A 13,500-nucleotide genomic window follows, 5' to 3' on the forward strand; every position below is an offset into this window, starting at 1 on the left:
GTCTTTCTGGCAGCCCCTGGAAGAAAGGAGACATGGACCAGGGTTAAAGAACAGCTGCAGGAACATAATTAATGCTTTGCAACATTTCTGAAGGCCTTTAGCACCTTGCCGTGACCCAGCCTGTAACATCTGTGCGTTGGCAGCAGCCAAGCTGTAAAACTTCCCTCCTCCAAGTCCTGCACAAAGCAACTGCCGCCTGCCCGAGGCGTGCAATCAGGGCAAAAACTTAACAAATCAGTACAAAAGGCAGGCTGCAACACAGATGGCAGGTCCTTGGGTGCTGGGTTTGGCAGTGGTAAGGGGCTTCCAGCTGCTGATCCTTGTTGGGTGTCCAAGGGGGGAGGTGGAACACCGCTGCTTTTGCGGAGATTTGATGGGAGAAATAGGACGGAGCCAAATCTGAGTGTAACACCAGTCCCTGTGCTTGTTCTTACCCATGGAATGGATGTGGGCTGAAGCCAGAGCCCAAGCCCTGCCTGGTGCTGTCAGGATGATTGCCTGCACAGCTGTCCCCGTACCCTGAGGGATGCCAAATGTGTCCCCATTTGGATTGTGTTTTATCAAGGTCCTTATCTTTGCAGCACTTTTCCCTTTATGTGGCTAAAGGGCACCTTCAGGGCTTGCCACCCTCATTTTTATGTGAGCTGTAACTCTGTACAAAGAAGACACATAAGTGACTCCAATTCCCAGGGGTTCCAGCTACCATTCTCCTTTCAGCCCCAGATCCACGCCACAGCTGGAGTTAACTTGGTGACCAAAGAGAAGATGAACAAAAACCACTTTGTTTTTGAAGATAAACTTTTTTCTTCTTCCATATTTCCATTTTTTTCTCCCTGTTTCACTGCAGCCAACCCTGCTGAGCTTCCAACCTTCAAAGCCCATTGTATCCAGCTGGACAGGAGCGAGCTTGCCAAGGGGAAGTGTTCATCCTCTGCTCTTTCTGGTTTTCTGAGAGGCCCCTGACTGTAACGGATGCCAAGCAGCCCTGACCTTCACCTGCCTGGAGTTCCCAGCTGCTGCTGTGTAACTACAGCATCTCTGCCTGGTAGAAATTCAGCTTTGTTCCTCATACCTGGAAATTTTATATGACAAGTGTGTCTCATTTCTGATTCTAGCCTCCCTTTGGACTGGGCTGTCTGATACCTGGGAGAGGTCTGTAGATCCAAAAGGCCAGAAAGAAGCATTAAGTTTCTCTCCTTTGCCTCCTGGTAGCAGTGTACCAGAGACACTAATCCAGCATTTGGATTTCAGCCAGGTAGCTGGAAGGGGCTGCATGTCCTCGGCACCCTCCTCTGATGGACTATCCAGCATTGCTTCTCTTCATGCCTCCCTGTACTTCTCTTGCCTTTGGGCAGGAAGGAGGTGTTGCTGGAGAGACCAGCTTGCTTTAGAGAAATCTCTTGTTTCACAGGTCAGATGAGGATGTTTTGCTGCATCTGTGATAAAATTTCTTCCCTTCATAAGGAAAAGTGGTTGGGTTTGCAGTTGGCTCCCTCCTGGTCATAAAAATGGTGGGATTACTTCAGGGGCAGAGGCTGGGGAATTAGGGCTGAGTAACAGTATGTTCTAACATCTCAGACATCTTTGTTTATGCAGCTTAAACAATGCCTGGGCCAGGACATCCCCGTGGGTTTGGTGAGCCCTACCAGCTGTATGGGCATCTAGGGCACCTCGGAGACAGAGCTCTGGTTTTGCAGCAGATCTGTGTTTGACTCCATGTCTGTTATTACATGCCTGTGTGCTGCTTTCCTTGATGGAGAAGAATGGGAATTACTGCCTTGCTGAGATGCAGTTCGGCTGTGTTTAGATTTCTGGTTCTGAATTGTTTTTTCTTTGCCTGGCATTGTGTTTTTCTCTGGAGGTAGCGCCTTAGGGTCCTAATTCTAGACCAGCTCCTTTTGCTGGATGCTGTGGAAGTCACTTCTTCCTCACCCTACACTCAGTGTTTGTTTTTTTTCCAAGGGATTGGAAGAAGCAATAGAGTATTATTTTATTTTGGGAATTGCAGCTGAAATAGAAAGTGCCTTGCTCTGATGATCAGTCCAGTGTCAGGCATGTCCAGCTGTGCTGGCTGGAAAATGGTGAGCAAGTTGCTGCAGTCTGCATGAAGGTGAAAAGGAGAGAGAATAATCATGGGGGAGTGAAAGCTGAGAGGGCTCTGCAGGTCTGGTATCAGCAGTCAGGACTATGGGGAGACACTTTGGGCTCCGCAGCCACACCAGAGCTGAAGAGGAAATAAATGGGATGCCAGAGAAAAAAGGGTAGTGGATTAATAAGTTATACAAATTGGATTGCCATGACTCCTGCTCTTGGTCTTATTCCCCTCAGCTCCAAGACAGTGATATTAAACATAAAATGAATGCTGAAACTGTGTGTGGAACGTACACAAAATCCCAAGTGTTCGGTGAGGAAGCTTCTCGTTTCTCTCAAGAATATTCTTTCTCTCTGTGCAAATGTATATGCTCTGGGCAAATCCCCTTAAAGTTATCCTGTGGTGAAGGCCCTTGAATACTGGTGTTTGAAGGAGAACATATTTCATGTTTGCACTGGAATTTCTGATTGTGTGGGGAAAAAACTCGTGTTTCCAGCCAATTCTCCTGAAGCAAGAAAGCTTTACATTCTTCTCCTTTGCATCCTATTAACAGGGTGCTGAGCTCCTGTGTGGCCTACTGATGTAAGCAGGGCAAAGAAACCCTGAAAATAAGGTGTGAGAGCTCTCCAAAGAGCTTCCTTGCTATTCCAGTGCATCCTGCAAAACCCCAGACAAGAGACTTGGAGTGTTTGCAGGCTTGCCTTAGGAATTCGTACCTACTTTATATCCCTGTGTGGTGGGATCCTCAAGCAAATGAGTCACTGATCAAACCAGATAATGGGGAACTGACCTGAGCACTATTACTTTTGGGTTGTAGTCATCTCCCTTTGACTGCTGGGCATAAATGTCCCAGGGATTTCAGGAGGAGATAAATATGTCAGCGAGACCCTGGCTGTGGAGTCGGAGCGAGTGTCTGAGGCACTGCCCATGTGTTCATTCCCAGTCCTGTTGATGTGACAGGGTGCAAAGGACTAGTTAATCAAACTGGAGAAATTAGGTACCACCAGGCCCGTTTTTCAGTTGTCACCTGGTGATCAGAGAGAGCAGCTGCTCCGACAGCCCCAGGAACTCAGCCTGTGGTGTTTGACAGTGAATTAAGCAGCAGGACCGTGTTTTCTGCTCCTTTGCTCTTACAAATTGGGACTGAGTCCTCAAAGCCACTATTTACCTGCGTGGGGGAGGAGGAAAAACCGGGGTTGTAAAATAAAATGAAACAGACCAGTCAGGTAATTTAATTCTTAAATCTTGTCTCCCTTGGGCTAATCTCCTCCAAGCCATTCTTTGCTCAGGTCAACTGCTTTTAATTAGCAAGCTTCATTGATCAGGGCAGGAGTGGGAGCTGGTGGGTTGCTGTCCAGGTCTTTTTAATTAGAGGCTTTTCTTCCTTGCTGGAGGGATGGTATTACCCAGAGAGGAACCTGGCAAGAAGACCCTGGAATTGTTTGAAGAAGGCTGACCCACGATCACCTTTACTGCAACTCTCCTGGCAGTGTCAGGGGTTGGCGGATTTTCAAGTGGAGAAAGGGGGAGGAGAAAGAATCAAGCCTGAAAGCAGGTTGTGGTAACACTGGGAATTACTCTATAGATACATTTGCAGGCAGGCGTGTGGGAGTGTGTTTTTTTGTCCTTCCTAGGGAAATGCAGAAAAAACAAGGGTTGTTGCAGATAGCACCAGCCTCCCCAGCATCTTCAGTCTGCTTTCTCAAACGTGGCTGCCCAACCACAGGAGTACCTTTGTGAGAGGGAGAGTGGCTGCTGGTATCTCCTCCCTGCCTTGGGGAGGGATTCCCTGCAGTCTAACAAGGTAGAGGTTCCTACCGTGGTTTTTCAGCCTCTTACAATGGTTCTCTGGGGCACTAATAGTAGGGATGGAGTTCACCATGTAACTGTGCCTTTGGACAGGGGTGGTGCTGGTGCTGACTGTCTTCTCTAGCTGATGTTCCCTTCGGGTGCAAGGCTAAAAAATGAACCCCTAAACTCTTCCACCCTCCTGAAGGAAGACACTTTACTCTTCTTCCCTGTAGATAGAAACTAAGCTGTCTTTACTCCATTACCAGAAGTGATTGGACCCCTCTGTATAAGAGTAGATGCCCACACTCAGAGGATGTGGATGCACCAGCATCTCTGTTCTCTGCCAGGTCCCCCCGTGGTACAGTTGTCCTGCATTTTGGATGAATTTGGCTCTGGTAGTTGGTTGTGTGGGGACTGTAGATACAAATCTGTGGCTGTCATCATATGGTTGCTGGGTGATAGCACACCCCGCCTCTGGGTCTCCCACAATCCATAATTAAGGAAAATACATCTGATATTAATTAATTAGCACAAATTTGCCATTTTATTTATTTGATCAACTCAGCCATGAAAATTCTGAAATGCAGTTAAATCAAACAGAAAGGAAGTGGCTCGGTATCAAACTATTGAATTAATATAATTATCTTATTGATTAAATCATCAAATCAACCTGCAGCTCCTTTATCTGCTTCACTTGGCCATTTGGGAAGGCATCAGCTCTCAGTCCCTGAAGCACCAGTCTCAGTGCCAAGCCTGCCTTTATATTCCGGTCAGACAGCTGATCCAGCGGAGGTGAGCTCCAGATGAATATCCCACTGAGAGCAAGGCTCTGATGTCCATTACAGCTGTCAACCAAAATTATATATATTTGGGTAAGAGGTGATCTCTCACATACCCGCTCCACTGTGAATCTTGGAATGGTTTGGACTTCAGGGGGCCTTAATGACCATCTAGGTTGTTATGCTTCAAATTCCAGGGGGGAAAATGCTGGTGAGTCGTGACTTTTCAGGGTTCCACAGGCAATAGGAATACAGGCACCTGTCTTTCAGGCCAAGGGCTACATCAGGGGCTGCTTTTGGAACTGGGGAGGTGCTCTTGAAATATCCAGTACATTGTGTGGCTCTTTCTCTGCAATGGGCTTCCTGTTCTTGCATCTTTAGGGAAAAGTGTGTGAGTGGAAAGGTATTAGTATTATTAGGTATTATTATTAATAAATACTAATGGGGGCTGTCTTAAGGAGACCTGCCCAAAAGACTGATGTTCTGCTGCAGGTAATTTTGACCAGCAGGTTTAGTTGCTCAGCTGTTTAGTGTATCACACTGGTTCACTGTCTGTCTTACACCTGTCAATTATGAGACCTTGCTAGTGATCCTGATTCTTAGTGGCTCACCAGAAGTGTGAGGAAAGAGCTATGTCACAAAGAAGGTACTTAAGGTAGAGCCTGGCAGCTGCCATGTGAAGCTGTAAAACATGGGCTTGAGTTTAAATTAGGGTCAGCTTCCCACTGGAGTTATCCAGGTCTTTAACCAGGCAGCCAGCCTGGCTGTGATTAGTCAGAGACATTGTGGTCTGTGAGTCCACCTCTGTTGACCCTGCAGGATTCCCAGCTTGAAAACATTAAAAAATTGCTGCAATTTGGTGCTAAAATTATCACTGAGCCCCACAATATTTAATCCTCCTTAGGCAGTTGCTGTCTCTGCAAGCAGATAAGTGTAAGTTGGTTTTAGGCTTTGAAGCAGTGCTGAGCTTGTGTAGGAGTTGGACAAAAGATTGAGGCTTTTGAGAATGTCCCTGTTCTGGGCTGTTTCCTAGTACCAGTTTTGGGCTGTCTCAGGGGTCCTGCAGCCACCTCATTGTTGATAAGCGATGCCATTTCATCCTTATCATTCCAGCTGCCAGCAGCGAGGATGACTCATCCACAGCTCTGTTGTTGGAGGGTGAGTTTAGCCTCTGACTGTGCTGTGAGGAGACAATAAGCAGGACGGGTTCCTGAAGAGGCTGTATTGTTCCTGCCAGCTCAGGGCTGCTGGCTGGGGGCTCAGGCAGGGACAGTATTCACTGGGCTCTCTGAATTCTCACTCCTAACACGCCTCAGTGGGGGGGAAGCGGTAAAAACCAAGAGGCACAATCCAGGTTTGGCTGTATGGCGTGCTCAAACTTCTCCATGGTTCCTCCTTTCCCGGGAAACAGTCGCTCTGCAGGTGAGGCGTGAAATGCATCTACTGAAGAAATTGAAAGAGACTGGCTCAGCAGGAGAGGGATTCGAATTCTGTCAGATTTGGGGGGGAGGTTTCCAGCCTTCCTTGGATGCAGATTTCCCAGGGGTGATGCTTTTCGTCCTGCATGTGATTTTTTGCTTTTGGCAAGCTGCCCTTTGGCGCTGCGTGTTGCTTGAGATGAAAGGCTGGAATGAAGCATGTTCTTAACACTTAGGAAACCAGCTGTGTTGTCAGATTCACCTTGAAATGCTGATGAACAGCTTTGCAGGGGCCAACACTTGTGTTGCTCTGCATTGTCCAGGCTGCTGCCTTGGCTGCAGTCCACAGATGTGAGGAAGACCACGGCCTCTCCTCCTGGTGGAGAAAGCAGCAGGAGAGACAAGCTGGCTGAGGACACAAAGAAGGAATGGTTTGGTTCTAGCCACAGTTTCTGGAAGTCTGGTTTAGCGTTTGAGCTTGCACCTTCTGTGGCGTGCCAGTCCCACCTGGGCTGTCCCTGAGCAACACCATTTCTCCAGGTTCTCTGCTAGAGAGATTGGTGCCAGCTGGTGGGACCTTCCTGTTGTCTGTCAGGATTTGCCTTCCTCTGATGATGAGGTGACACGGAAGCTTCACCACGAGGAGACTCTTTGGAGTGTCTAATTTCTAGGTGGATGGGAATGGCTGAAAAAAACATAATTTGGAAATGTGTGCAGGTCAGGGGCTGTGAGGATATCCTTGGCCTGTGTAAATGACATTAAGGTCAACATTTCTGGCTCTGTACCAGCAAAGTGATGATGGGTTGTTTATTCCAAGCATCTGCAGGGTGAAGACCTTTCTCCCGTGGAAGGTCTCTCTGTAGTGGGTGTGCGTCACTCGGGTGCTGCCTGGTGTGATCCACAGAATCAGTCTGGTGTCAGCTCCCAGATTTATAACCCTGATGCTGTTATGGTACCCAGACTGCAGTGTTGTCATGAGATCTCACTGTACAGACCACCTCCCCTTCCTTGATGCCTCGCTTGCTTTCACTGACAAATTTTAGGAGGTTTGTGTAAGGTCAGATGCCTCTTCTTACTCTTCCTCCTCCTCACTCTCAGTATGCCTGAACAGCATGAATCTGACAGGTTGATCTGCCCCAAGAAGACCTGTCTGTTCTCTGTTGGACATCACAATCCTTTTCCCTCTTTGCTCCTATCAGCCAGTCAAGGTATGTGACAGGGGAACGCTCTGACTGCTGGACCGTGTTGGTGCTCGAGCATCGCTGGGATATGCATGAGTTGCAGGCAGGAAGGTCCCCCAGAATGCTTGATGACTTGGTTTTCCCTGCACATCCAAATGTGGCATCTCAGGAGGATGCAGTGGTATTCTGCTCCCCTTCCTCATCTGTATTCCCTCACCTGAGAGCAGATGCTCCAGCACAGCATTCAGTGTCGGTGCTGGCACTGCTCGTGATATGGCACCTGGTAGTGGTTCTGAACTGCTCCAGCCTTGCAGCATCTTCCTCCTCCTTTCCTTCCTCGCCCTCCTTGGGCTGCCCACGTGCCCGGACGGGGCCATGGCCGTTGGCCCTGGGAGAATGCTGAGGCTGGGCTGCTCTTTTTTGGCAGAACAACAATCTGTGCTTAGGTCAGCTGTAAATTTAATCGAGCGGTGCAAAGGATTTAGTGCACCTTGCAGATAGAAATTGCCTTGGGCTGGACAAAAGAAATACACATGCCATTCCCTTTCTCTCCTCCTGCGACAGCTTAGGCTGTGGTTGTTTTTTTCCCCCTTCTTCTCCCCACTCCATGACATACAACTCAGATGTTATTTGCATCTCAGTGTGTCTCAAAACACTATGAGGCTTCTTACCTAGTGATGATGAATTCAGCATATACAGCCCAGCACTGTGATTTCCCTCAGGATCCTTTGTAATAATAATTTCTGTAAATAAAGGCTGGAATCAGGATCCCTGCTGTAATAGGATTTTGTTTGTGCAAGGGTTGGTAGCTGTGTCCCCCTGACGCTGTGTCCCCCCTGCGTTAGGATCGTGGGATGTGTCACAGTTTTGTGAGTTGGTTGGGAAGGGTGGGCTGGCACAGCCTTGCAGGGAGGGAGAGGAGTAGGACTCACCTTTGGGAAGTATTAGGAAGTTTGGAGACTGCAAAACTCTGTGCTGATGAGCAGCTCTCAAAGTGCTGGATCTTGCCAGTCTGGTTTGTATTCCTGACAAGGGTGCAGGCTCTCTGCAAAGACCCCATGGCCAAGGTAAAGTTCCCATTCCCTCTAACGTGCCAAAGCCTGCAAGCCTTGGAGGAGAGGGAAGCTCCTGGAAGGACAAGGTCTAATCTGGCTGTAGCCTCCCTTGCTGCTGCTGTGACTGCATTATCTGTGTGGAGCAATGCTGCAGCCTCTTCACTCACCTCTGGACTCACAGAACTCACAATTCCATGTGCCAGTGACCGCAGTGACCCACACCCTGGAGCAGCTGCCTTGCCGAGAAGCTCATGTCTGTAAAACACAGACCTTTGCTGAGAGAGCAATTTGTCAGCCCCCTTGAACGAAGGGTGCAAGAAAACGGTGCACTTAATTACACCTGCCTGGAGAGAGGTGGGTGAGGAACACGTGTGATCACAAGCCTCGGGGGCTGTGAGATTCTTTTGTCGCTGTTCTAGCAGGGAGAAGCTCCTGGGGGAAGCACACACGTGTTCACACGTTCACTCTGCTACCCCTGCCAGGTGCAATAGTTCTTCCTGTGCTGGTGGAGGGACGCTAATGGAAACTTCTCTTCATTAGTTGTGCTTGAAGTGACGGGGATCTTTGTGCCTGGGCTGCTGCAAAGCGTCATCGCCGCAGGATCCTGAGCAGCTGTGGGTGAATGCGGCATGTTTTCAAGATACACACCTTAGACATGATGGTAAATTAAGATTTCTAGTCTTGTGCTGGCTATATCTCATCCTGAACTGGTTCTGTACCCAGGTTAGGTGGGCTTGGTACCGCCCAGTGATGTGACGAGAGGCTGAACTGCTCCTACACTACGGAGGTGAGAGGCTTTTCCCCAGGCAGTCATGGTGGCAAAGGATTTGTAAGGAGCAGCAAGTTGTGTTGTTCTCAAAAATAACCAGGTGCCAGAACCGTTTGTCACCACTGCTTTGTGAAAGGTGTGCTGGCACTTCATCCCTCCTTGGTGTCACAGGGAAGGCTCAGTTAGCTCTGACAAAGCTAATGCACAATGCACACCATTCACAGTGTAATTAGCGCCACAAGTCTTGCTAATTGCTGAGGGTTTTTTGTCTTCCCCCTCCCTTTCTCCAGCACAAATTTTCTCTAGTTATCTTGGGTTATCATCATGGTAGACAGTGTGCTAAGCCTGGATGCTCCTTCTGAGGGCTGGTGTCAGGAATAATTACTGCCATAGTAAGCTGATCAGCCCTTCGTTATTAGCTGCTGTTGTTGTTACCCGACATTGATTAGTAATTTGTAGCTGCCAGTGCTTTCCTCTGCCCTCAAAGCCGAGTGTTTGCTGGGGCTGCTCTGCTGTTTTGCCAGGGACAAGTGAGCATTTCCACCCCCCCCACACCTTTCACTCATCCCGGAGCTCCTCTACCTACAGTTTTGTTTTTGAGTGTACAGCTCATGGCTGGGAGAGCAGCACCAGCCCTGTTTGAATGCTGACTTTGCAGCTGAAAACTGCTGAGGGTCCCAGCTGGCTGCAGTGGTGGAAGATCTTGTGGTGAGTGACCCAGCGATGGGACAGTGTTTGTAATTTCAGGTTGAGAGCCTTGCATTGATGCCCTCAACCCCCCCATCATCCCTGAGTCCTGCCACTTGGAGAGGACAGCAGGGACGCCACCATAAATATTGGCTGGCTCCAGAGAGGTTCCATGGTGTTTGTAGATGGTTGCTCAACGTATGTTCATGTCTGGGCTGGTGAGCAGCAGCAGCAAAAGTGGGATTTGGAGGGGAAGAGGGAGAAAACACAGCTGTAGACTCTGTCCTGTTATGAGATAGATATTCAGGGTTGTTTTAAAGTAAGGCCATTTAGTAACTTGAAAGTGCAAATGCTTCCCACCCTCGACCCGGGGTCAGGGGTCCTTGCTCACAGTGCTGGCTCCCTCTGTGCTCTCCCTGTGCTGGGTCTCTCTTTTGTCTTTTGGCTGTTCCTCCCTGGCTTCGTGAGCCATGTGCCATCACTTGTTTGTCTGATCTGCTGATCTGTGGACCAACTGTGCCTGTCAAAGTGGGGTCAGAGAGCAGAAGACAGGCTTGCAAGTCTGTGCTGGGATGGAGAGGGAAGTTTTGGGAAAGGAATACAGGAATGCAAGTGCCTTTCGTGTGATCTGTGTCTCTTGTGCTGGTGTGATGCTGGCTCACATGTTGTCTCAGGACCTCAGCAGCAAATCTTTTGAGTGTTTTGGGTTGTCTCTTGCATGGTCTCACTCCAGGAGACGCTCTCCTGTTAAACACCGGCACGCAAACAAATGATAAAATAATGCAAATAATCTACCCTGGGCCAAGCCCAGCAGTGCTGGCAGGGGAAGGGAAAGGGGATTAGCTCTCCTCCGTGGAGGGGATGTGGAGGAGGTCTTGGGCTGGCATGGAGCAGACCAATCTCCCCATCCCTCTCCGCCAGCCGTGCTGCTGGTGCCGGGAGGCAGCGAGTGCAGCCACGCCAAGGTCTGTAAATGTCCGTCTGACACAGCAGGTATAAATCAAGGATGGGCAGCCAGAGACGGCGGGGAACGCGCCTCCTCTAACCCCTACTCTCACTAGCATCCCTGGGATGCCAGGGGGGTGGCAAGGGGCAAAGCCTGATGTCACTTCTTGGCACTCCACGAAGACGTTATTCAAAGAGACGGTGACCTCTCCTGGCACGCAGAGCGCTGCCGGGGACCTCCAGCCCCGCGTCTGCGGCAAATCAAATGATGTGCTGTGGGAGGGGAGGGCTGGGACTCAGACATCCATCACCAGCCTGCTGACCGTGGAGGAGAGGAAGAGAAAGCTGCCAAGAAGCCTCCCCTCCGTCAGTCCTCGAAGGCGCTGGTTGCTTAAATCCCGGTGTGTCTTCTTACTCATCCATTACTAACCACGGCTCCCTGCACAAGCACCTTAATGGCTGCCTGGCCTGGACCAGCCCTAATTAAGGCTGAAGAGTGGTTTCTTTTCAAAACCTGTGCTCAAGTGTGTTTTTCTGGTTTCTCACCTCCCCAGATGAGATTTCCAGGGCTCAGGCTGGGTGATTTTTCTCTTCTTCAGTAGTTCCAGTGATTCACCAGTTTAAAAACGTGAGAGGACTGCAGGATACCCGATGAGACTTTCTTTCTGATCAATGCATTCAGGGGATTTTATTTTCTTTTCTTCTCCTCCCCAGAGAGCTCAAGCTCTGAGGTAACTCAGGTAGAAACCTGCAAACCACAGAAATTAATCTTTGCTGACAAAAGCTTCCCGACTAAGCACTGGTCTGGATTTGAGAATGTGCTTGATGCTCCCAGGTGAGCTTGCAAAGGTGGAGGGAGCACTGGAATGTGTCACACCACTGCAGTGGTGGATCCTACTCACCATGGGGCAGAGTTAGAGGGGTCCAGGTACTCTCTGGGTGTGACAGTGACTGCGTAGTAGTGCAGCCCTTGCTATTGCTGGGGATTTTGGAGGGTGAGACCAGCAGGTGAAGTGCCAGAGATCTGCACCTTGCTTTCAGGCTGCTCTGTAGAGCTGAGAGGTTTCTCCAGCTTGGAGGCTGCATGCTCCAGTTCTTGTTCTTTGCTGGTACAATCCAGTCTGCAGCTGATGGATTCAGTGGGCCAGCCTTGGTTTACCTGAAATGAGGATGTTGCCTTTGACCTCAGCAGAATTCCCTGGTGCATTCTCTCACCCGTGGTCCACCCACCTTCTTGTCCAGCTTGCCCCTGCTGTTGAGGCCACCATCTCAGCCACAGGAGCAATGCTGGGCCTTGGCTGCTGATTAATGTGTCATTGGAAAGGACAGAGGCTGCTGTGCTTTCCCCCTTCCTCCTGCATTGGGGTAGATGTGATTTCTGCAGCGCTGAACACACCAGTGGAGGACACTGCGGGCAACCCTGCAAGTGTCCCAGCTGTTTGCTGCCTGAACAGTGTTCCTCTCTGGAGAACCTGCCTCTCTCTGCTGATGAGGATGTGCTGGTTGGTGTGCCACTCTGGTCTTGTCTGATAGAGACAACGTGTGAGAGGCTGTTAACTTGGAGAGGAGTGTGGGCCAAAAAATGTTCTGGAGAATGTCTTTCTGTGGAGTATGGGCCTGATTCAAAGTGCTGAGCCAGGTGCTTTCACATCCATCTCCATTTCACAGGCATCTCCAGTGGTGTCTCCCCACAGGACATCTTGGTCACCTCAGGATGGTCTGCCCGTGGGTGTAGGTAAGATTCCCCAGCTCACATTTCTCCAGGTGGGTTGCCAAGGGCAAGACAAGCCTTCAAACACCCCAAAACAGGAGGAATGACTGTTACCTAAGCTCTGGCCAAGTTCTCCTAAGGACAAAAGAAAGACCCGAGTGTTTCAACATCCCTGAAAGCTCTCTAAGCAATGGGGATTGAAATCTCATGAGGTCTGGCCCATGCTGCTATCCCAAACCTCAGGTTTCCTGTCCCTGCTAGCAGCTCTCTTCTACTGCACAGGTGCCTGGGGAGCATGGAAATTCCTCCCAGGTTCTCCCAAGCCCTTCCACAGGCAAGGCAAGGGGCCTCTAGATGGCAATGTTTCTGTTCAGGAGGCCAGCAGCTGCTTCTCAGGCGAGCTCTACCGTTCCCTTTCATGCCAGGCTTTGGAGAAGCTCCGAGATTAACTCCAAGCTGAAGTGGACAGCTTAGCACCCCGCTACCTCTTATCGCTTCCTCAGTGAAAGTGGCTGGGATTTTGTGACCCCAGGGGACCAGTGGTTTGAGCAGGCTGGACAGTAGTTTTCTGGCTGTCCTTCCCCTCCACGTGATGAAATTGGCTTGGGCTTGATCACTTGGAAAACTGCCTGTTGGTCGAGGAGGTACCAGGGATTTTGGAGGTGATGGGAGTCCCTTGCTGTGACTGGAAGCTGCTGGTAAAGGGCTTAGTGTTGTTGATGCTCAGCTTGTTTCTCGTGTGTGCTTGAGGATGTTGAGAGAAAAGTCTACTCCTCCCAGTGTGTGGAAACAGGGCCTTGTCTTTGGCTGGAGGAGAGCTGGGAGCTTAGGGAAGGAAAATGTTGCTGGAGAAGGGACTGAAATGGCTCCTGCACACTTGGAGCTGTCACTTGCTACCTCCTTCCTCCCTGCAACGAGCACTGCTGAGTGCCTGAGTGAGGGGGATGCTGGGCTCAATACCCTCCTCCTTTCCCAGGGCTTCTGCCGTGATGCTGGATGGAGACCATGCCTCAGGGCCTGCATTTATCTTCTCTCTGGGATGCCAACGTGACAGGTACTTTCCTTGTCCATC

Source organism: Chiroxiphia lanceolata, chromosome 9 (genome assembly GCF_009829145.1).
Source record: "Chiroxiphia lanceolata isolate bChiLan1 chromosome 9, bChiLan1.pri, whole genome shotgun sequence".
Classification (NCBI taxonomy): Eukaryota; Metazoa; Chordata; class Aves; order Passeriformes; family Pipridae; genus Chiroxiphia; species Chiroxiphia lanceolata.